Raw genomic sequence first — 24305 nt, 5'->3', positions numbered from 1 at the left:
TTGCAAGAAAGTAAATAGGTACATAATAGTCAGCAACTATCAATAACTATGCCCATACAAACAGAATATTCTGTATTACTATCCATGCCAGGTGGACGGACAACTACAATCAGGTCAGACAGCATAATTGATAGTCCACCAGTTCCTCCAGAAAACAGGAAGGGGGAAGGAGGGTGGGACGCAAGAATGTAGGCGAGATGGACTACAAACATGGAACGTTATGGTAAGTACATAACTTCTTTATGTTATATAGTCCTATCTCGACTTAATTATTGCTGGATGGGACAGTGCCCCTAGCACCTTTATCCCGGGTGACTCAAGCGAAGAGACTCTTCAGTACAGTGGACCCAAAGGATGACTTGTCCCGGGAGGCCAAATCCAATTTGTAATGAGTGACAAAGGTATGAGGTCTTGCCCAAGTAGCGGCTGCACAAATGGTATCAATTGGGAGTTTAGATCTAAAGGCATAAGAAGTAGATACTGCTCTGGTTGAATGACCCTTTACTTTGGCTGGTAATTGTTTGCCAGCAACTTTGTAAGCAAAGGAAATGCAGTCTAAAAGCCATTTAGACAAGGTGACCTTAGAAACAGGCAATCCATTATTTTTATCTGAAAAGGAAACAAATAATTGGTCTGACTTTTGAAATTCTTTAGTCCTGTGCAGGTAAAACCTGAGAATTCTATGGACATCCAATTGGTGTAGTCTGTATTCTGATTTATTAGTATGATTTGGGAAGAAAACTGGTAGTTCGATAGTTGTGTTGAGATTATGCCCTGAACATACCTTAGAAAGAAAGGAAAGATTAGTTTTACATGAGACTCTATCCATATGGAAAACAATGTAAGGAGGTCGAATGGTGAGGGCTTGCAATTCAGAAACTCTCCTAGCAGATGTTATAGCCACTAAGAATAATGTCTTCCAAGGAATTTCAGATCCGATGAAGAAGAGGGTTCAAAGGGTGGAGAAATTAAAGACGTAAGAACTAGGTTTAGATCCCAGGGCTGTGGTGGTTGCCTGATTGGAGGTCTGAGAAGGACTCCTTTCAAAAAGGTTTTGCATAAAGAGTGGGACATGATTGGATTTCCCATGTAGCCAAAATGATAATTAGAGATGGCAGCTAACTGAACACTAATAGTAGCAGCTGCAGCTCCTTCATAAAAAGCAGATGCCAGAAAGGACAGGATATACTCTATAGGAGTTGAGTAGGGATCTATGCCTTGGTTTGCTGCCGAGAACCTTTTCCATTTATTGGAATATAATTTCCTGATGGAAGGTTTGTGTGAAGAAATCAGAATGTGTTTGACTGTAGGGGAAAGGGAAACACACCTGGCTATTCGTGGAACTGAAGCAGCCATGCTGTCAATTTCAGGGTTTGGATAATAGGATGGAACTGCCCTAATTGATGAATCAGGAGATCTGGAGATGGTTCCAGAATCCATGGTTCCTCCAAGAGACAGGGCCACAGGAAGGTGAACCAGACTTGGCGAGGTCAGTAAGGAGCAATGAGGATCAGGGTACTTACTCCTCAACAGTTTTGCTTTCTGAATTACTTTTGGAATGAGAGGAAAGGGTGGAAAAGCATAAAGTATTCCGGAGGCCAATTCTGGACTAGAGCATCCCTGGGTGACATCCCTGGATGGGGAATTAGGGCAAAGTAGCTGCTGCATTTGGTGTTCATGTACATGGCGAATAGGTTGCAGCAAGGGTGGCTCCATTTGCGAAAAATCTCTTCCGCAACTTCTGACTTCAGGGACCACTCGTGAGGCATCAGAATTGCTCAACTGAGTTTGTCTATCACACTGGAGTTCCCCGGGATGTGCATTGCTATCAGAAAACATTGAGTGTCCATCGCCCATTTCCATACTCTTAGTGCCACTCGACATAGTGGGTAGGATTTGGTTCCCCCTTGCTTGTTTATGTACCACACTACAGACATGTTGTCAGATTGAATCACAGTTGTCTCAGTGGGAAGAGAACTGTGAAGTGCTTGCAACGCATACAGCACCGCTCTCATCTCCATAACATTTAGTGCAAGTGGTTCTCATGATCCTGCCAAGTACCTTGGACCATCATTCACAGATAATACCCCCCACCCTATCTGGGAGATGTTCGTGGTCAAGACTGCATTTTCTTGAGGGGAAACAAGTGGGCGACCTAGATGAAGTTGATCGGTATGTAACCACCATGTTAGATCCTTCTTGCAGGAGTATGTGATGAGTATTTGGTGAGACAGGGGGAGATCCTGCATTGACCACTGGGCAAATAGTAACAAATGAAATACTTTCATGTGCAGATGGGCTAGGGGAACTAAGAATGGTGGAAGCCATAGTCCCTAGGACCTAAAGGACTATCCTGGCCTGTATTTCGTCTCTCTTCAGCAAGAATCTGACTTGGTCGTGTAATGATTCTATACTTTCTGGTGTCAGCTTTGCTGTCATGGTGGTTGAGTCTATTTCTGAGCCTAAGAATACAATGTGCTGCGATGAAGATAAGGCTGATTTTTTTATATTTATTGTAATGCCTAATCTGGCGCACAAGGACAGAGTCTCGTCCCTGGTTCTGATTAGTTTGTGCTTGGTGGAAGCAGTGAGGAGCCAGTCGTCTAGGTTCAGAAACACCTGGAATCCTTGACATCTCAGATGAGCTGTTACCACTGCCATGCATTTGGTGAACACTCTGGGGGCTGTAGTGAGGCCAAAGGGCAGTGTTTGAAACTGAAAATGGCTGGCTCCCAGTCAAAAGCGTAGGTGTCTTCTGGAGTGCCTGTCCATTTTGATGTGGTAGTACGCGTCCTGAAGATCTGTTGAGCACATCCAACTGTCTTTTCCGATAAAGGGAAATAGCAACTGCAGAGTGATCATTCAGAACTTCAATTTCTTTACTTGTGTTTGCCGAGATCTAGACTTGATCTCCAGTCCCCTGTCTTTTTTGGAACTAAAAAGCATCGTTAGTAAGTTCCGGATCTTATTTGCTCTGTGGGAACTTCTTGGATGACTCTTTTTTGCAGCAACAAGAAGACCTCTGATGTTGCACGGTCTAACTGAATGGGTGGCATATCTGGTAGAGACCAGTTTACCAGGGGATCGGAAACAAAGGGATTAAGGTAACCTCTGGATATTATGGTTTGTACCCAACGATCTTGGGAAATTTGTAGCCAGGTGCTTGGGTACAGTGAAAGACGACCCCCGACTGCCTCCAGAGACGGACAGTCGGACGACCCCTCAGGGGTGATGGAAGGGACGATCAGAGAAAGTATCTCCAGCTCCCTGATGCTGTGGACCTCCTCTGCCATGAGGGCGGCGTCTTTCATTATATCCTCCTCCTCTGCCTCTAGGGGAGGGTTGACCTTGTGCCTGAGGGAAACCTTTTTGGGATTTACGGAACCACATTTTCCCTCCTGTTTGACCCTTGGGATAGGGTCTAGAAGGAAGGGAGAAACAGACTCCAACAGCAGATAAGGTTTTCCCTTCCTGCTCTCACCTGGTCAAAGTCTCTTTTACCTGCGGTCCAAAAAGAGCTGAACCATCAAAGGGGACGTTGGTAAAGGAAGATTTAAAGGATTCCGTTAAGTTACACAGACGCATCCATGAATCCTGCTGCGGCTGCCCTGCTGGTGGGACATTGGGTCCAAAAACAAGGGCTTTGGCACTGGACAAAGCTTTTTCTATTGCTTCAAAGGCCTTTCCACCCCACTACAAAGACTTCCATTCTGAGGAGATGGAGGGTCAGCTACGAGCAGGAGGGACAGAGAAATTCCTGCTGCGGCTGCCCTGCTCGCTCCGTTTGCTGCATAGGAAATCAGCCTCATGGAGGAGTTAACTATAGATGTGAGGGTGGAGAGTTGCCCAGAAAACTTGTCCGTGGATCCTGAAGCTACTGAACACTGAAGGGTGTCTCCCAACTCCTTCAGGAGATCCCTTTGAAGTCTAGTAAAATGGGACAGGTAATTCAGCGATCTTAAGGTAAATGCTGCTGAAAAGAAGGTATGCTTTCCATACCTATCCATCATCCTGGACTCCTCATTAGGAGGATGGATATTGGAAGATGTCTCGGACAACTCCTTTTTCATGGCCGCTACTACCACTATAGCATCAACAGGAACTCCCTTAGAAAGAAAGGACTTATCTTCCAGAGCAGTCATAAATTTGTTTGGCCTCCTCAGGTCAGGCTCAACTGTGTCCGGGGAGGTCCAGGCTTTCTGGGATATGACCCCCAAGAGCTGGTCAAAAGGTGGGGTCACCCAGGAGGTGGAAGGTTGGGAACCAAAGGCCTCAAGATACACTGATTCGTCCTCAGTAGGGTTAGAGGTCTTCCAATCGCCCCTCTGTCTAAGGATTTCAAGGATGTCAGAAAAGGAGACATTCTCAGAGGGGGATCTAGCGGTCCCTTCTGACTCATCTAAATCAGTGTCTGATGTGACAGACTCAGGTGAGTCAATGTGCTTCCTCTTACAAAGTCTCTTCCGACGAAGCTCTCCAGTGGGATAATCTGGGGAGGTCTCGGAAAAGAGGACACCTCCAATGGGGGCTGCTTGAGTCTCTGGTTCCCTATGCTGAGGGGGTGGTGAGGGAGAAGAGGTTGCTGCCGGCTGCTGGTGGGACATTGGGTCCAAAAACAAGGGCTTTGGCACTGGACAAAGCTTTTTCTATTGCTTCAAAGGCCTTTCCACCCCACTACAAAGACGACTTCCGTTCTGAGGAGATGGAAGGTCGGCTCCAAGCAGGAGGGACAGGTTCCGAAGCAGATGTGAGAACTGAGCTCAGTCGAGACAAAGTACAGAGAGGGAGGGTCGGTTCCGAAGAAAAGCCATGGTGACTATCCCTCTCGGAGCCGACTCGAGAGCGTCGGCTTCCAGATCCCTCGGCTCCAGACTGAGCCGTTGAGGAGAGAGTTGTTGGTTCCGAGGAAGCAAGAAGAATTCTCGGAACCGAAGGATCCAACACAGAAAAACCCAAAGTATTTGGGTCTGAGAGTGAAGCAGTCAGAGGAGGAGCAGTAATCTGTAAATGGGACGGCTCTGAAGCCTTTGAGTCTGGAAGAGCTAACTTTCTGGCCAGAGCCAGGTCAAAGAGCAGCCTCACCACCCGCTCGATGTCCTCATCTGAAAGTGTCCTGGAGGAACGGTTGGAGACAGAAGGAGATCTCCTCCTCTCTAAAATAGGAGACCTCAACATCAGGTTGCCTCGGCACCGAGACAGACGAAGCAGAATCGGAGCCAGAACTCCTTGGCTCCATTACTTTAGACTTTTTAGACGGCTCAGACACTGGAACCAAAGATTTTCTCTTCACAGGTTTGGGATCTGTCTAACCAAGTTCCAGCTGTTCCTGGAAGGAAGTAGTCATAAGACCCCTGTCTATTAATTTACATTTCCTCTCAATAAGAATCCTAGCACTGAAAGCATGGCAAAAGGTATAGGGTTCTTGTAAGTGAGCCTCTCCCAGACAGTACACACAGCTAGTGTGACTGTCAGTCAATGACATTTTTTGTGAACACTTGTCACATTTCTTGAACCCCGAAGGGTGGCGTTCCTTATGATCCCTGTTTTTCTCTTTGGACATGCTGACAAGAAAACAAGGCTAACAACAATTTTAATAACACCACCAACTATAACTAACAGCAAAGTTATGAAGAGGAGAAATTTTTTTTTTTTTAAGGAAGGACGACTAGCACTCAGGGAGGAAAGGCCCTCTAATTTAAATGGGCAACTATGACCCTCTAACTAAAACGGCCATACAATCCTAAAAAGTGGAATAGGGGATCAAGCACTCAACAACAATCGCACAGGTAATAACAACTATTAAAGGTAGAAAGTGAAGAAAAAAGGACGAGAAATAATAAGATTTATCAAAAATCTTCTACTTAGCCAATGAGCCAGTAAGGAGACAACCTCGAAGCTTTTGCGGCAAACGAGATCTGGCGAATTGCCGTAAGGCACCATGGAATAGGGGTTAGCCTCGAGCCAATAAAAGCTCTCAAGCTTTAGTTTTGGCCGAGTCGGAGCAGAGAATCGGCTCCAAACCTATCCAGCAAGAATTACGGAGAGATAGGACTACATAACATCAATATTTTAATTTATTTGGGAAGATTAAATAGGACACGAGACCATTTTCAGCCACAGCTTTGTTGCATAAAACATAAAACCAGTAATGCACTACTTAAAATGAGAAAGTTCTCCAAAAATCCACAGCTGTGCAAGTACACACATCATAACCACAGATTTTAACAGTGGGGTCCACTGCTGAAATACAGTCCTTTAACTAACAGAATTAGCCACAGATACCTAGTTTTGGTCTGACTTCCACAGATTCTGGACATCCAAGATGAGGAGCTCAACTCAACCCCAGTTCGAGACACCAGGTGATGCACATGTAAAAGAGGAAAACTGCCTGCACCATCTTCAGTTCTTTTTTGGCTGGGTGGCCATCACAAAGTGTGCCTTGTCCTGGAACCAGAAGCACAAATGGTCCCTTGTCCATGGTGTGTAAAGCCCCTGGCAACCTGAAAATTTCCCCCTGCCTCAGTCTCCCTGGGGAAGAGTGCCTGATAAATCATCTGGTGGATCCCAACACTGCAGGTACCCTCCTAGAGACACAGCAGTGTAGAGACTTGAGAGCTTTGTGGTGCATGCTTCAAAACACACAGCCCTCTCTGACCTCTCAAGACACAAGATGGAAGGCTCACTGGAAAGAATGGAGAAGATGGACAGCAGCCCTAAATGCACTGATGGTTCTACTCAAATGTCTGTTGTAATGGCTAAACTCAATCGAATGTATTATTTTCATTATACAATCCATGTACAATATATACAGTAATATATACAAAAAATATAAGCATGTAAACTCACCTACACAACCACCCTGAAACACAGAGGGGAAGGAGGGAGGGTAAATTGGACTGCAGCAAGGGAATCCTCGAACATCTACATTTATGGTAGGTACAAAACTGTACTATGTTCTTCGTCTTCCCTTGCTGCAGTCCTGACAATTGGGTAGAATCCCAAAGCAGAGGTAAGGGAGGCTGGCAAATTATAAAGTAGCAGGAGCTGACAACATGCCTTGTAAAACAGCTGTGGCAAAACCAGCTCTAGTCTTAGAGTATATAGGCAGGTGATAATGCCTAGAGAAAGTATGCACTGAACTCCAAGTAGCTGCCTCCAGAATATCCTTAGTTGCCACCCCCCTTAGAAATGCTGTTGAAGTGGCAGTAGCCCTAGTGGAATGAGGCCGAATCCCAGCTGGAACCTCTTTGCCATGATGGGAATAACAAAATGCAATGCAAAAGCCAATCCACCTAGAAATAGTTTGTTTTGACACAGGCTTGCCCTGTGAACTTAAAGCAAAAGAAACAAGTAACTGCTGAGACTGCCTAAAATCTTTAGTCCTGCCCAAATAGTAACGCAATTGCCTGTGTACATCTAAAGTGTGTAAAATCTTCTCCCCTTTATTTTGAGGATCTGCAAAAAACGTAGGCAAATGAATAGTTTGGTTTAAAGCCACACTAGAAACCACCTTAGGCATAAAGGAAGGATTAGTACGTAATGATACCCTGTCCTTATGGAAAATCAAGAAGGGCTCTACTGCCATAAGGGCCTGCAACTCAGACACCCTTCTTGCAGAAGTAATAGCCAACAGAAAAGCAGTCTTCCATGACAAATATTTCAATTCAGCAGTAGCTGCAGGCTCAAAAGGTTGTAGAGTAAGTTTTTCCAACACAAAATTGAGATCCCAAGCAGGAGTAGGAGCTCTACGTGGGGTCTTATATTCTTTGCCCCTCTAAGAAACTGCTTGAACAAAGGATGCGAAAACAAAGGTGGGTCACAATCATAGTGAGCTGAAATTGCTGCAGCATGAATCTTTATGGAAGAGAAAGACAAACCTTTGTCCAATAATTCAGTAAGATATTGAAGAGCCACACTCAAATTAGGCTCTGAAATCTCCAAATTCTTTGCTGTACTCCAAAATAAAAATCTCTTCCATTTTTCTGCGTACACTCTCCTAGTACTAGGCCTTCTAGCTTCCATAATCACATTTAAAACTTGTTGAGGAAGCTGAGACCTACCATGCTTCAACACAGAATATGCCAAGCCGTGAGATGAAGAGATTGAAGCTTGACATTGAGCAGATGACCGTCCTTCTGAGATAACAGATGAGGAATCAGAGGTAAAGGCCATGGAGGCTTCTTTACAAGACTCCGTAGAAGTGGGTACCAGTGTTGCCGAGGCCAATCCGGAGCTATCAAAATCATCCTTGGCCTGTCCTGTCTGACCTTTAGTAATACCTTTGGAAGAAGAGGCAGAGGTGGAAAGGCATAGACATGAAGGCTTTTCCAACTGAAAGACAGAGCATCCACTTTCCAAGCTGTGTGATGAAACCCCTTTGTGCAATACTGTGGCAGCTGGTGGTTTAGTGGAGAAGCGAACAGATCTATGTCTGGAGTTCCCCATGACACTGTCAATGTCTGAAATACATGAAGATCCAGTTTCCACTCGTGGGGATCCATGATTTGTCTGCTTAATACATCTGCTAGGGAGTTCTGTGCTCCTGGCAGAAACCTTGCCTGAAGAGTCAGTTGCAGGCTTAACGCAGTCTCCCATAAAATCATTGCTTGCCTGCATAGAGGATAAGAATGTGTTCCCCTTGCTTGTTGATGTACCACATGACAGTTGTGTTGTCTGTCAGAATCAACACCTGCCCTGGAAGAAGCAACTCCTTGAACGCCATCAATGCAAACTGGACTGCCAACATCTCCTTCATGTTGATATGTAGATGCTGTAGTCTGGCAGGCCACTTGTCTTGTATCCACTTTCCATTTAGATGAGCTCCCAAGCAGTATCCGAGGCATCTGTCGTTAAAATCTGACTCGCCTCTGGCCGGGTCACAGAGAGTCCCTTGTTTAGGTGACATTCCTGAGCCCACCACAAGAATTCCTTTTGAAGGCAAGGTATTATTTGAATGACAGTGTCCAAATCTTGGCAGTGCTGTGTCCATACATTTTTGAGATACCATTGCAGCTTCCTCATATGCAGTTTAGCATTGGGAAGCACCAGAATACAAGATGCCATGAACCCTAATGCTTGAAGGACTGTCCTTGCAGTCAGCACGGACTGATGAGATAGTTGATGGAAGTAAAGTGACAGACTCTTTTGTTTGTCCGGGGTTAAAAGGCCATCTGGGCTGCTGTATTCAGTCTCACACCCAGAAAGCACATGTCTTGAGAGGGTACTAGACTGGACTTTATTTCGTTCACAGAATACCCTAGGCATCTTAGCACTGCTATGACATATTCCAGATGCTGTAGAAGGTGTTCCTTTTCTTGAGCCAGAATCAGGCAGTCGTCCAAGTAAGGATAAATTTGAATGCTTTGAAGCCTGAAGTAAGCTATCACTGGAGCCAGAACCTTTGTGAATACTCTGGGCGCAGTAGATAAGCCAAAGGGCAATGCAGAGAACTGATAATGAAAATCTCCAGTTCGAAACCGCAAATACTTTCTGCAACTTAGCCTTATGGGCACATGAAGGTAAGCTTCCTTGAGATCCAAAGTTACCATCCATTGATCCTTGCCCAGCAGAGGTAACAGTTGCTGTAACGTCAACATCTTGAACTTGGGAATGTCCAGATAAGTGTTGAGGATAGATAAATCCAAAATTGGTCTCCACGTGTTCCCCTTCTTTGGTACTAGGAACAGGCGAGAATAAAATCCGAAGCCCCTTTCTGACACAGGGACTGGCTGAATAGCCCCTATCTGGAGTAACTGAGAAACTTGCTTGTGAGCCTCTTTTCTTTGTGGAGGAGGAACATCTGGCATGCCTTTGAAAGGGGCATTGTGTGGAAATAAAATCTGTACCCGTGATGAATGATATCCAGCACCCATCTGTCTTGAGTGATTAAATCCCAATTTTCTTTGAAAAGAGACAATCTTCCTCCCAAAGGAGCTGCCAGACGAGAGTCCACTGGCAGCTGAAAAGGCAGGTCATTGGCTCTGCTTACGAAAGGACTGACTCCTGCCCTCATCGGAAGTCTGAGCAGGTGAACTGCCTGATCTAGGCCTAAACGAACCTTGAGCCCTGCCCCTACCACGCCTAGACCTACCCCTAGACTGGGAACCATAAGCAGGATATGTCCACCCCTTAGCAGGCCAATTTCTACTAAACTTGGAGGCTGCACCTGCAAAAATCTTTAACAGTCTGCATAGACTTAGCTTTGTCCTCCATTTTCTTTAAAACTGCTTCCACAGGCGGTCCAAACAACACATCAGACTGTAAAGGAGCATCCAAAATCCTGGTCTTAACATGCTCAGCTAAATTCTGATCCTTCAACCATGCATGTCTGCGAAGAACAGAACTAGTAGCAGCCACCCTCGAGGAGGCCTGAACAGCATCAAAACCACACTGCAAAGAATGCTTACCCACTTGTTCAGACACATGAACCAAATCCAGCAATTCTTTACACTCAATACCTTCCGCCAAAGCATCCACCTTAGATTTCAATTGTGAAAGGAGATAATTCTGATATTTCAGCATATGAAATTGACAATTCAACGCCTCATGGCTAGAGTGGAAGAAGTATATACTTTCTTACCCCACCTATCCAAAGCCCTTGCCTCTTTATCAGAGGGTACAGGATTTTTAACCACAGAAGCTTTAACACCTTTAGGCCCCTGAGAAACAGTTTCGGGGTCCGCCCTGGGACTCTTAAACAAATACTTATGAGCTTCGGGCACCCTATAATACCTATCAGGCTTAACAGGAGCAGGAGGCAAGGAATCAGGGTTCAGAGAAGCCTCTGCAAAAACATCCTCCACCACATTCAACACAGGAGGAATAGCTAAGGGCCTATGCTGGGGCAAAACAAGAATACCCTAGGCCTTATTCTGGAGTCAGAGTAATCTTGGCCTTCCCATTTAAAGTGCTCCCTCATGGAGTGAAGAGTCTCTGAAAATGAAAAATCCTCAGGAGGAGAAGCTGAAGGAGTGGCATCATCCACATCAGAATCAGAATAAGTAGGAAACTCTTGCAAGTCTTCCACAGAAGACTCTGAAGCCTGTGAACACTGTTCAAAACTATCAAACTCCTGTTCCACCCTAGGCCTCTTATCAGGTGGGGGCATAGAACCTCTAATCAGAGTAATCAAATCTTCTGCCATTTTAAGCATATGTTTCTTAGGCACAGAGCCCGAAATGCTAGGAGAAGCCCCCACAGAAGCTGAACTTGGCCTTCCTCTAAAAGAAGCTTTGGCAACAGAAGGAGAGGCCCTAACTACCTTAGGAAGAGAGGGAAGAACAGTTACCTGAGAATCCCCCTCAGCCTGGCCTACCTCCTGAGAGGGCACATCCTGTAACAGTAAAGTATCTGCCTGAGACTCCATAGAGACTCCTGGCAAAACCTCTGGCTCCCCTGAGCCTTCTAAAGGACCGACGTCCGGGACTGCCGGTTCCTCACCCCTAGACTTCACTGTTTTGTCCTTGCGCTTCTTAGATGAAGCAGGCGTCGGAGCATCCGACGGCATAGTATAATTGCAACGCTTTCCAAACACTAACCTAGCACAATCAAGCCTCCTCTTAATAGTGCGCTTGTTAAATCTAGCACAAGAGCGGCAACCAACAACGTCGTGCTCAGGCCCTAAACAAGGTATACACAATGTATGATAATCCCTATGCGGTATCTGCTTCCCACAAGAAATACAGTTATTCACTTTTTCTGACATCCGGTTAAATACTGAGGCAAGAAAAAACCAAAATGTTCCCCAACGGGGTTACTTAGCCAACTCTGTATTCGGTCTGAAACTCCGGTTTCGGAAAATCTCAGAACGCCAACCTGCACTCGCAAAATTGCTTCTGCATCGGACCATGCGGCAAAAAAGACTGAGGAAATGACGTCGGTCATGCGCATTAGTACCCTGACGTACTGACGTCAGTCTAAGGCGCCATGACCGACGTCAGCCTTATACTCTGGTATTCGGGCCGACTGGGACGCGGACTATACCCAATTGTCAGGACTGCAGCAAGGGAAGACGAAGAACATCCACAGATTTTAACAGTGGGGTCCACTGCTGAAATACAGTCCTTTAACTAACAGAATTAGCCACAGATACCTAGTTTTGGTCTGACTTCCACAGATTCTGGACATCCAAGATGAGGAGCTCAACTCAACCCCAGTTCGAGACACCAGGTGATGCACATGTAAAAGAGGAAAACTGCCTGCACCATCTTCAGTTCTTTTTTGGCTGGGTGGCCATCACAAAGTGTGCCTTGTCCTGGAACCAGAAGCACAAATGGTCCCTTGTCCATGGTGTGTAAAGCCCCTGGCAACCTGAAAATTTCCCCCTGCCTCAGTCTCCCTGGGGAAGAGTGCCTGATAAATCATCTGGTGGATCCCAACACTGCAGGTACCCTCCTAGAGACACAGCAGTGTAGAGACTTGAGAGCTTTGTGGTGCATGCTTCAAAACACACAGCCCTCTCTGACCTCTCAAGACACAAGATGGAAGGCTCACTGGAAAGAATGGAGAAGATGGACAGCAGCCCTAAATGCACTGATGGTTCTACTCAAATGTCTGTTGTAATGGCTAAACTCAATCGAATGTATTATTTTCATTATACAATCCAGTGCTGGGGGTAGTCACCAGATCTGCTGTGGTGAAAGCCTTCCAGAGGTGCCGTTATCCAGGAAACACCAGGGAGACAATGACAGCATTTTTCTGCAAGTCCCCAACTTTGTACATGGATAGGAGAAGGAAAGAATGTAAAATCTTACCATAACCATAGATGTCCTTCTCTTTCATGCTGCAGTATCCATAAGAGGAGGGAGATTCCGCCTTGGCGACCTGAACGTCCTGCTAGTATACGAAAAACTTAAGCTAATGCAAGGTACGTGCGACGTTGCATATAGAACAACCCAGCATCAGGCATAACATTGAAGTCTGCAAGTACGATCCTCAGAACACCAGTCCAAGGATAACAGGTAAAAGGAAAAAATAAAGACATACCCAAGAAAGAGCATGAAACCAAGGCAGGAAGAGGGAGTGACAGAATACGGCAACATGGAAGAGAAAGACGTCTATGGTTATGGTAAGATTTTACACAACTTTTCTACGTCCTTCTATTCCCATGTTGCAGTATTCATAACATGAGGAAGAATACCAAAGCTCACAAGTGAGAAGAGAAGAAGGAGCACAAGTCTCCACAAATCCATGCAGAATTGCTCTAGCAAATTCTGCTCTGGATCTGGAAATAGAATCCAGTTTGTAGTGCTTTGTGAAGGTATGAACAGAGGACCAAGTAGCTGCCTCTAGGATAGAGGCAGTGCCCAATCCTTTAAAAAAGTCTCCAGAAGAGGCCACTGCTCAAGCAGAATGGGCTTTAACAGAGGAAGAAAGAGTTTTCCCCTGAGAGAGAGAGAGAGAGAGAGACAAAAGGTAATAGCATTTGAAATCCAAGATGAAATAGTCTGTTTAGAGACAGGTTTACCCAGCACCCTGGGGTGAAAGGAAACAAAATTGCTCGGCCTTTCTTATGGGTTTGGTCTTGTTCAGATAAAATATAAGTTGTCTGTGTACATCTAAAGTGTCCACAAGAAAATCAGCCCCAGCAGGAAACAAAGCCAATCCAATAAAATGTAATGGAACAGGATAATGGATGGAAATAATTTTAATAAAAAACCCAAGTATTAAGCGCTTTTGTCTCCACAAAAGCAATACTTCATCAGAATACATACTTACACTAAATGACCTTGTTTAAATACTTTGCCAAACAATGCAATTTGTTAGCATTACAAATCACCTGCCCAGTTTTCACTTACTATTAATAACATAAAAAATTCCTTAAATGGAATAAACATGAAATAAAAAATATTTGTTGTACACACACTAAAATTCACAAAATAAACAATATATATGGAATATGCTTGCAAAACATTTTTTTTTAATTTGTTTCTAGCATTTCTCAGCTTTCTCCTGCAATACAGGAGATATAGAAATAACTTCATTCAGACCTGAGGGAAAGTTAGCAGCTAGTCTCAATCACCACTGCATCTCTTTCATCAAAACATTCTTCCAATTGACCCTTTCTGGACAATAGCAACAAAATCCAAAATGCTAAAAACAAATTTATCAAACCCCTCATGCACTAAGTAGTGTTTGTACAGGGCGTTGCTCTCTTTTTTGTTATTTATGTCATACATGTTCATAAATTCTACTCCTCATTGTCTGTTCCATCTTGCCCACATAACACCTTGAACACTTACCACATAAGGCAAGGTATATCACCCGTTTAGTGCCACAATTCCCAGGTTTAAACCTAATATTGGTTTTCATAACATTCCCTAACGTCAAATGTGTCACCTTGTTGATGTATGTGCACTCCCTACAGTGCCCACAGGGGTTAGTCCCCTATCCATCTTCCTCTTTTGTCCTAGTATTACATTCTAACAACTGTTTAAAATTGGCACCTGTTTTGTGAATAAAACACTGGCTTTGTTGTCCAATACACCAAGAATTTGCAGGTTTACCTTGAATATATTCCAGTTCCTTCCGATAATGTTTTAATGTCACCAAACAAGTACTTATATTGCAGTATACAAGCTTTCTCATATTTCTGACCACCACCCTTTGTTTCAGATATGTCTGTGTTCAACCCTACACCTAACAATGGTTTATATTTATGGCCACAGTTATTGTAAACTTCCTGGAGAATTTCTTCAATTAGTCCCCTAGGATAACCTCCTCTGCTTAAACACTTCCCCCACCTTATCCAGTTCTCCCTTCACATCATGGAAATGGGAGGTCATCCTCACCACCCTAATGGCCTGACCTTTAACCAGGCACTTCTGCGTTAGAGGGTGGTTACTTAAAAAATGTAAATAAGAGTTGCAGAGCATCTAAGGTGTGCTGCACCCTGTCACTGGAGTTTTTAGGAGTAGGGAAGAAGGTGGGTAGATAGCTAGACTGATTGAGGGACAAGCCATTAACCACTTTAGGCATGAAGGAAGGGTAGGCATGCAGGTACACCCTGCCCTTGTGGAAAATCAGAAAAGGCTGAGAAGCCATTAAAGTTTGGAGTTCTGAAACTCGCCTAGCAGGAGTAATGGCTACCAGTAAAACAGTTTTCCAAGTGAAGAATTTTAGGAAAGAGGAAGCAGCAGGCTCAAAAGGAGTCTGGGTCAGTTTTTTCCAAGACAAAATTTAGGTCCCAGGGAGGAGGAACAGGTTTCCTGGGGGCCTTATGTGAAGGACGCCTTTTAAGAAAATTTGACTTCTAACCTAAAAGCTAAGGGGGGAGAAAAAGGCAGACATGCAGAAATGGGTGATAAATGGGCTTCAACTGAAGAATAAGCCACTTCCAACCTTGAGCAGTTTACACAAGTAAGAAAGGACTACAGAGATATCCACTGAAAATGGATCTAGACTCTTATTAAGACACCAGCTAGAGAACCTCTTCCATTTGGACACACAGGATCTCCTTGTATTAGGTTTCCTGGCCTCGTGCAGGACTAAAAGCACGCCCTCAAAAAAGGCGTCTGAAAGGAATTAGAAGCCTATCACCCACAGGGTCAGGTTAAAAAATTCAAATGCGTTTCAATTTTTTGATTTCTTGTCTTGTGTGATTAGATCCACCATGTGAGGTAACTTGTGATAATTGCCCTTGGCTAATTGCAGAAGAAGAGGGAACCAACACTGTCTAGACCAAAAGGGGTTCACCAACAAGATTTTTGGTTTGTCCTTCTGTATTCTCAGGAGGAGTTTCTGAATTAGGGGGACGGGGGAATGCCTACAGAAACATCCCCTTCCAGGAGAATGAGAGGGCTTCCACCTTCCAAACCAGAGGATGTGGGACTCCGCACAGAACTTTGGAAGTTGCCTGTTCAAAGGGAAGACAAACAGATCAATTTGAGCAGTAGCCCCACTGGTGGAGAATGTCCAGAAACACATCCCTGTGGATCATCCACTCAAGGGATTGTGTCATGGATCTGCTCAGAGTATCTCCATGAACATTTAGAGCTGATGGGATGTAAATCGCAGATGGTCACCTTTGCTTGATGAGCAATCCCCTAGGCATGGATTGCTAATCTTCAAAGTAGGTATGACTTTTTCCCCCTTGCTTGTTCACATACAAGAGAACCATGGTGTTGTCTGTGAACAACTTCAAATGACCTGGAAGGAGAGATGACCTGAAGACTTCAAGGGCCAGGATCAGAGCCCTCACCTCTGATACTGGTGTACTGCTTCATTATGGAGGACGACCATAGACCTTTGACTTTTAGGTTTTCAAGAGTTTCCTCCACCCCAGATCTGAACCATCTGTGAACAATTCCTGAAGGGGGTAGTGGGTGCAGGGGAAGTCCTGGGTTTTAGTAATCTGGTGAATCCACCAATGCAATTCTTTCTTTAGGCAAGGCAGAAGTGGAAGGACAAATTCTAGAAGATGAGCATCCTGGGACCAGAGTGCCTTTAAGTGCCACAGGAATTGTCACATGTGGAGTCTGGCTAGGGGTAAGCACTGACATTACCAAAAGCCATGAAGCATAGCATCTTGAGGAATTCCCTGGCAGTCAGAGAAGGTAGACGAAGCAACTGAAGGAAGGAAGTCTGCACAAACTGCACCTTTTCAGAGGGCAGGAAGGCCATCGTGAGGTCTGTTCTTATCCTGCAACCCTGGAACACCTGGTCCTGAGAGGGAGTTAAGGAAGAATTGCTGTAGCTGAGGGTGAAACCCAGACTGAGCAGCAAGGAGATGGTGGTCTGGAGGTTCTGTTGCAAGGTAACTGGATGTTCTGCTTGAATGAGCAGGTCATCCAGGTAAGGGTAAATGAGAATCTGCTGGAGTGTGCAAAAGGCAATGACAGGAGCCAAACATTTTGCGAATACTCTTGGTGTCAGACAGTCCAAAGGGCAAAGCACACAACTGAAAATGAGAGGAAGCAACAGAGAAACACAAGAATTTATTGAACAGAAGGTGGATGGAAATGGAGCTTTGCATCCTTAATGTCTAAGGAAACCAGGTAAGCCGGGGTAACAGGAGAGGGAACAGAGTTTGAAGAGTAAGCATCCTGAGGGGACAAGTCTAAAATTGGTCTCCAAGGGCCATCTTTCCTAGGAACTAAGAACACTCTGGAATATAACCCTTCTCTTTTTTCCAAAGAAGGAACCTCCTGTATGGTTCCTAGTGCCTGCAATTCTTGAATGACTTGATGGAAAAGGTGGATCTGGTCCTTTAGAGGTTGTGAAATCCCCGTGAAGGGAGGACTGGATTTCCAAGTCATGTAATATCCTCTTAGAAGAAAGGACAGCGCCCACTTGTCTGAGGTAATGCTTGTCCAAACTAAAAGGGAGTGAGCAGGGTACTGTGAAAGGGGGATTTCTGAGGAGGTTGCCAGGTAGTCACAGACTACCTGGCTTGTCTGGAAAGGGGAACTTTTGAGATGATGATGGCTAAGACCTAGGAGGTGCCTGCCTACATGTGGACCTTTTTCTGCTGTTGAGGAGGTATATGGGTCTTCTTTCGAACAAAATTAGTTCTCGAGGGGTAGTTCCTATGAAATTTAAGAACTGGGGAGACAAAAATATGTTTAAGCTCCTGAAGTTCTTTTCCTTTCGCTTGAAGGGATTTGAAGAAAGCTGCAGCATTAGACCCAAAAAGGGCAGTGTTGTCCACAGGTGCATCCATAATCTTTGCCTTGAAATCCTCAGGCAAAGGCTGCAACCTCAGCCAGGAATATCTCCTGAGGACTGGACCAGATGCTGCTGATCTAGCAGACACCTCTGCTGTATCATAACTCCACTCAGTGGAATGTCTGGTAACCTGGGAAGCCAGAACCAAAACAGAGGAAAGCTGGGATTTTGCTGCATAGTCTGGAAGATCATTCAGTAATTTGGAGACCTGAGAAAGGAGAGTCAGAACATTTTTGGACACTTGTATGATAAATAAGGGCCCAGAAGGCTAGAGTGGAAGAGGTGTAGACCTTTTTCCCAATTCTCTCCATCATTTTACTCTCCTTTTCTGAAGGGAGGAGATTGGTAGAGGGCAGTAATTTGGCAGACTTGTCAGTAGATAGAGAGATCACAGCTGGGTCTGCAAGAGGACATTTATAAAGGTAACTACTGTCCTCAGAGACCTTATAAAACCTGTCTGGCCTTTTAGAAGCAGGAGGTTGAGAATCAGGATTTTTAGATGCTGCCAGAAAGGCATCTTGAAAGGCTGCCTTGGAAAGGAGGGATGGCTGAAGGAGAAGGATTGTCAATTTGTAAGAGATCATAATACCTCTTTTGTATCTCTGAGACCTTTGAGCTTTCCCACTTAAAGTACTCCCTCATTTTGGAGGTAGTTTCTCCAAAGAAAATATCTTCTGCAGGAAAATCCCTGCATTGGGATCTACTTCAGGTGAGACACATTCCAGAACAGAATCAATTTGAGTGGAGTAAGCCAAGGATTCATCAGAGGATGAATCATCCTCCTCAGAGGCCTCAAGTGCAGCAGATGGAGGAGGGGAAAACTGGAGATGCTGGGGTAGGAGGATTCAAGGTGGAAGGCCAAAATGACACGAAGGCATTCAAAATCCCTTGAGAAAAGGATTGCCAGTCTGGGGAAGGCTCGACTGGTAGACACGTGTTTTCTTTCTCTGAAGAGGAAGGCCTACCCTTGGCTGGGAAGGAAGTGCAGTCATAGGCCTGGGCTCCAGACTGGATGTCGGCACAACCTCAATGGAAAGAGCAGGACAGGTAATGCGAAGAATGTTAGAAGAAGCAAGCCGTGGTTCCCCTTTATCATCCAAAACAGACGTCTGCAAAACCTCTGCAGATGTGCTGTGGGAACCCTCTCTGTCAGCTTCTGTATCAGTACCCACTGAAGGAGGAGGACCCAACACTATATATACCTTCAGGCCTCAACTGGCCTCAAGAGGGATGTCCAAGATCAGAGGTGCAGCCAAAGATTCACTCCTTACCTTTTCACCTTCTTTTTCGGGGGCTCACCCGACAGACCAACAGCACCTTCCACAGCTAGCGCTAGTTGCTTCACTCTCTGATTCTCAAGGTATAAATTAAGGGTGGACAGATGACTGCAGAGTGTTTTAGGGAAGGACGCTTGACAAATGGCACAGGCCTTAGAATTATCGGACTCCAGACAAAAAAAAAAAAAGACACTGGTCGTGGTGGTTTGTGTGGAATCTGTCTTCCACAGTGGCACTTGCCCTTTTTGGATGACACTAACTTCTAACAAGCATGCAGTAGCAAAAGAGTAAAGAGATGCCCCAACAGGGCACTGATCTGAAAGAAGATAAACTTTCTGCAATCAGACGGATGGCTGGAAGATGTTGTTCGGACTGGCAGCAGAGAAGTTCTGAGGATGGTACATGCAAATGTCACTTTTACGGCCGACAGTCGGCTGTTCTATGTGCAACGTCGCACGTACCTTGCAGTAGCCAACTCCTCCTTTCAAGGATGGTACCATCAACAGCCAAGCCACTAATCAAACTCAGGTCACCTAGATGACGGATACAGCTTTATCCTTCTATTTATGGTACTGGCAAGCAGACAGTAGTTACAAGCAGCTAACATAGTTACAATATTTCGACATTATGTCTACCTTCTATTACCAGATGTAGTAATAAATATCCACTCTATTTACAATAAGGCATAAGGAGGGAAAATGGTGAGGGGTTTAACACAAGGGTTACTACTACCCAACCTTCACACTGTGGAGAGTCTATGTAGGCTGGATGGATTTGTTATGAGAAAGTACTCGTAAAGTAACTGGTAGAGAAGTACATACATTTTACCTCTATTTACAGAGAATGTGGATCAGGGAGGGAAGAAATGATTCCCAAAGTTCTGCAAAAATTAAAGAAGTTGCAGTTGGTTTTATAACAATGAATAAACTTAGGGCCCCTTAGGCTATTTCCCCAGAAACACCACAAGTCATTTTTATAAGTGATTGGAGAATTTAGGCTATGCAAACTGTGCATCACAAACCTGAAAGGCTTCCCAAAGCAGGACTAATCTGTAGGTGAGGCAGAAGAAGAGGAGACTCACTGCCCTTCGTAGTTTCAGCAACAATGGCTTTGGGATCTTCCTACTTATAAGTGTGTGAGTATGAAAGAGCACTGTGACTCACATTAACCACAGAAGAGATCATGTGCAGCACTGCAGAAAACAGTACAGAACAGAACAGAAATTAATTTTTTAGACCCAGGTTCCAATGCTCAACTACATGCTACTTGAGGGAGGTATATGATGCAAAGCAGCCTGCACTGCACCTTGCACAGGCTTCAAACCAAAGTCCCAAAACTTACAATCTTGTGCCTGCCACTCAAGCTCACAACAAACTTTGCTTGACAGTTCGCTCCTCAAGTGGAAACCTCTCCTCAGCCAGGATCAACCAACACAATTGAGCCGGGGGGCAGGGAGTCCTTGTTCCTTACTACTGCTGATCTATAATGGGTTGATTCAAGGGACTGTTCTGTCAGATAAGTCAATACAATCCTAGGCTCCTGCTAATCAACTGGGGGCTAAGACGTACAAGAGCTACAGTACAAAACCCTGGGAGGGGGAGAACATTTTCTGACTTCTTCACTTTACACAGAGGAAGATACTGGATGTAGACTTGCATCCTTGCTATCCAAGGACAAGTTCAACACCTTGAACAACTGAGCAACCAATACAACACCAAAGGTTATCTTTAGGTGCATCATGCCCCGACCTGCTCTCCAAGTATTTGTTTTGATCATAATTCTCAGATTTATGATTGCCATTACTGTAGGATTCCTCCATGGTTGCTGACTTGATGGATGTGAAATAAACCAAAAATTCTCCCTTTCTCTGAGTGTCAAGGTTTGATTTCAACAGTTAATGACATCATGCTCTTTCTTGAGCACTAAAGGCAATGACAGCGTAGGTCATAGCTGGTAACCCAATGGTCACATTGACAAACACTGTAAACTGGTATTTAAGCGTGCAAACTTAGAACTTCAGAGACAACAAAACCATGACCTAAACTGTACAAGAGACAAAAATGAGCCATCATGTTCAAAGCAACTGAACTGTTTGACATTTGTCATGTTTTGTTGTGGAATGCATCATTAGTACTAGCAACTGGACAGTCATAAATATGAGATTTTACAGAAAAGGAAGGTAACTTATGACTGGTGACAATGATCACAACCAAAAACCCATCAGAGAGAGTTTTGGATATTAGAACAGTCACCATAACAACAGACATTTTGCCAGGTGGATCATTTGCTGTTGCAGTGAATCACATCTGAATTTACTAATAAGCATAGCTGTGCCAGGTCCAGCTAACTTTTTAACAAATGTATATCCATTGCACAAATGAACAGTGATCTCACACAGGCAAAATTCCAAAGACTTGCAGGAAATCCAAGATGGTGGACAGCTACAGGATCTGCTACCGCATGTAGTGCCCAAATCCAACCTAATTAAGACTGTTTCCAGCTTGCAATATTTACTTGAAGTGTGCATAGTATCCAATAAGCAGTTTCTAAACTATCTTGAGCTGAAGCATTTATTTTTTAAATATGCTGCAGAGCTTGTTGAGACTCATTTACAATGAGCTTTGGTAAGACCTTGCACTGCCCTGCTGTAACAGAAGAAAACACAATAGCCAGCCACTTTGAAGTTTCGCTCAGTAAAAAGGCTTTGCCCACCTCTCCTGAAACAGACAAGTTGACCAGATTTTCTGAAAGAGTTGATCTTTCTTAGTATCTCAACTGTCTATAGCAATCCTAAGAAAGTAACTGAGCTAAGAAATTTGACATTACTTTGAGTTTAAAATGTATATAGGGGAAGACCTGAGACAGTTAGTGGACACAAGGATCTAGGATTTAACAAGCAATGAACACTGCTTTGTTTAATACATAGATGCTATTTGTGCAGTAGACAGAAAAAATGAGGGGTTTTTCAATGACTCATGGCAAAAGCAAAAATACCATTGTATATTAAACTAATTGGGCCATTATTATAAAAGTACTGTATTACTTCCTGGACCCAATCAAAATCATATAAAGAAACTGTACAGAATTCAGAAAACATTTACTAAAGCAGCAAGACCACTCACTTGGATTACAGCATTACTTACACAGCTAAGAATATATTCAAATACAGTATGCAGTAACAATATTTTAACTTTTAAAACAATGAAAGCTTTGGACTGGAATAAAATGGGTCATCTCTTTAATTTAAAAGAAAAGGCAAAAACTAAAGAACAAACTGATAAGTAATAAAAGACAAAACACTGTTCTGTCACTGGTTGGTCAAAATTGGCACAGAATATCTAAAAATATAAGGAATGCAGAGAGCATAGAATATTTTAAAATGCTATTGCATGGAAACATAGGTGGGGAGGTTTATAATTAACTACAGCAGATGTAATTAAGATAAAAATACATGTCATATAGTAAATCAGTGGTGGCTGGTGACTTCAAATTAAAGGGGGGCTGCAGAAGACAGCTGAATGGATGGGGCCAATAGGAAGGGGTGTGGTCAACTAGAAAGGGGTGGAGCTATGCTCAAAACCACAACTGGCACTTTAATTAAATACATTGCCCTGGGTGCCAAACCGTCATTACGAGAGTCTAATCAAGACAAAATGAAGTGTAGAAGAAAAAAATGTTTCAATGCATTGGCTACATGACTGCCTAAATAGTTTTAAGTGTAAAAAGGTTTGCCGTTTCAAATTCTGAAATTCTCCAGCCAAAATGACTCCTACTAAGGTATAGTTTTTTCTTCCCCCAAGCAAAGTCAACTTTCATAATTTAGTCCACAAAGAGAAGGGTTAATACTTTTGAAGGTATTTACTGAACACCACCTTTCAGGAAGCACTTGTAGCTTGTGGAAAAAAAATGGTATGCGAGCAGAGAACAGCACAGCACTTCACCTTAGCAGAAAATTAAGCCTGACTAGCATTAAATACATAGCTGTAGTAGTCCAGTGGCCTTGGAACTGAGCAGGTAAAATGGCCCAATCTGTCTTTTTGCCCAAATAAAATATCTTCCGTATATGCATACGACACTTCCAAACAGTCCCACTATTAGTTTCACGGAGTACACTAAGCACTTTCAAGAGAAAATGTTGTGTTAACAACTATAATTCCATCCTCCAAGCTGAGAAACTTCAGGGTGGGAAAGAGGACTCTAGCTTTTTTCTGGAACAACAAATCCATGCATATTGGAACTCAAAGGATGGGCAAGGGCTTAGACAAAGGAAAGTACAGTTGTGTAAGAAACCGAAGTTATACACTTAATTTGTTAGATCTTTGTGATCCACATCCAAAACTTCAGTGTCAAGAATGGCGCCTGCAGAGATGTTTCTTGTTTAAAAAAGGCAGGAACTGAAGATGTAAAAAAAGAAGTTATGTCCTTACCATAACGTTCCATGTGGAGTGTTCATCTCGCCTTGGTTATTACACATGGGGTTCGGAGCCGATCCTCAGCTCCGTGCCGGCCGACTGCAAGCTCTGCATCGAGAAGAAGCTCGAGGACATCCAATACCCACAATCCCCCTCTGCCTTTACCTCAGATCTAGTTTGCAAGCAAACCAGACATACGCACGCACACATGCCACTATATACATAATATACATATATACAAACATACCCTGAGTATGATAGTAACAGTACTACTGTAACAGCAGAAGGAGAATACTCCAGACCAGGCACCAAATCGAACGTTCTTCCTAAGGGTGGGAAGGGTGGGAGTGTAATAACCAAGGCGAGATGAACACTCCACATGGAACGCGTTATGGTAAGGACATAACTTCTTTATGTGAGAGTGTTCAATCTCGCCTTTGTTCTTACACATGGGTAGCGCCCTAGCTCCATGATCCTGAGGAACTCAAGGGAGAACGTTCTTGAGCACAGTGGAACCAAAGGTTGCCCTATCCCTAGAAACCCTGTCCACTTTGTAATGAGAGATAAATGTATGTGGTTTAGCCCAAGTAGCAGCCGCACAAATAGTGTCTAAAGGTAAGCGAGCTGCGTGAGCCAAAGATGTAGACACTGATCTGGTAGAATGTCCTCTGGGTTTTGCAGATAAAGTTTGGTCAGAGGTTTCATAAACATATGTGATACAGTCAGTTAGCCATTTAGAAAGAGTTCGTTTTGTAACTGCAAGACCCTTTCTGCTGTCAGCAAAAGCTACAAATAGTTGATCAGATTTCCTGTGATCTTTTGTTCTATCCAAATAAAATCTGAGTTGTCTATGGACGTCTAGTTTGTGCAACATATACTCCAATTTATTGGAGTGGTTTTTAAAGAAAGTGGGTAATTCAATGGACTGATTGATATTACTAGAGGAACAAAC

At 44.0% G+C, this 24305-nt stretch overlaps 1 protein-coding gene across 1 annotated transcript in view; it reads right to left on the bottom strand.

The window, feature by feature from the left end:
* The window catches only part of KMT2C (lysine methyltransferase 2C), a gene marked incomplete in the record, with an annotated part of 4117755 nt that overhangs the window by 2383310 nt on the left and 1710140 nt on the right, over positions 1–24305 (bottom strand).

This window comes from Protopterus annectens, chromosome 3.part1 (genome assembly GCF_019279795.1).
Source record: "Protopterus annectens isolate FY-2018-M chromosome 3.part1, PAN1.0, whole genome shotgun sequence".
NCBI classification, from domain to species: Eukaryota; Metazoa; Chordata; order Ceratodontiformes; family Protopteridae; genus Protopterus; species Protopterus annectens.
Note: the sequence above shows the minus strand (reverse complement) of the source record. Positions and strands in the feature narration are given on the sequence as shown.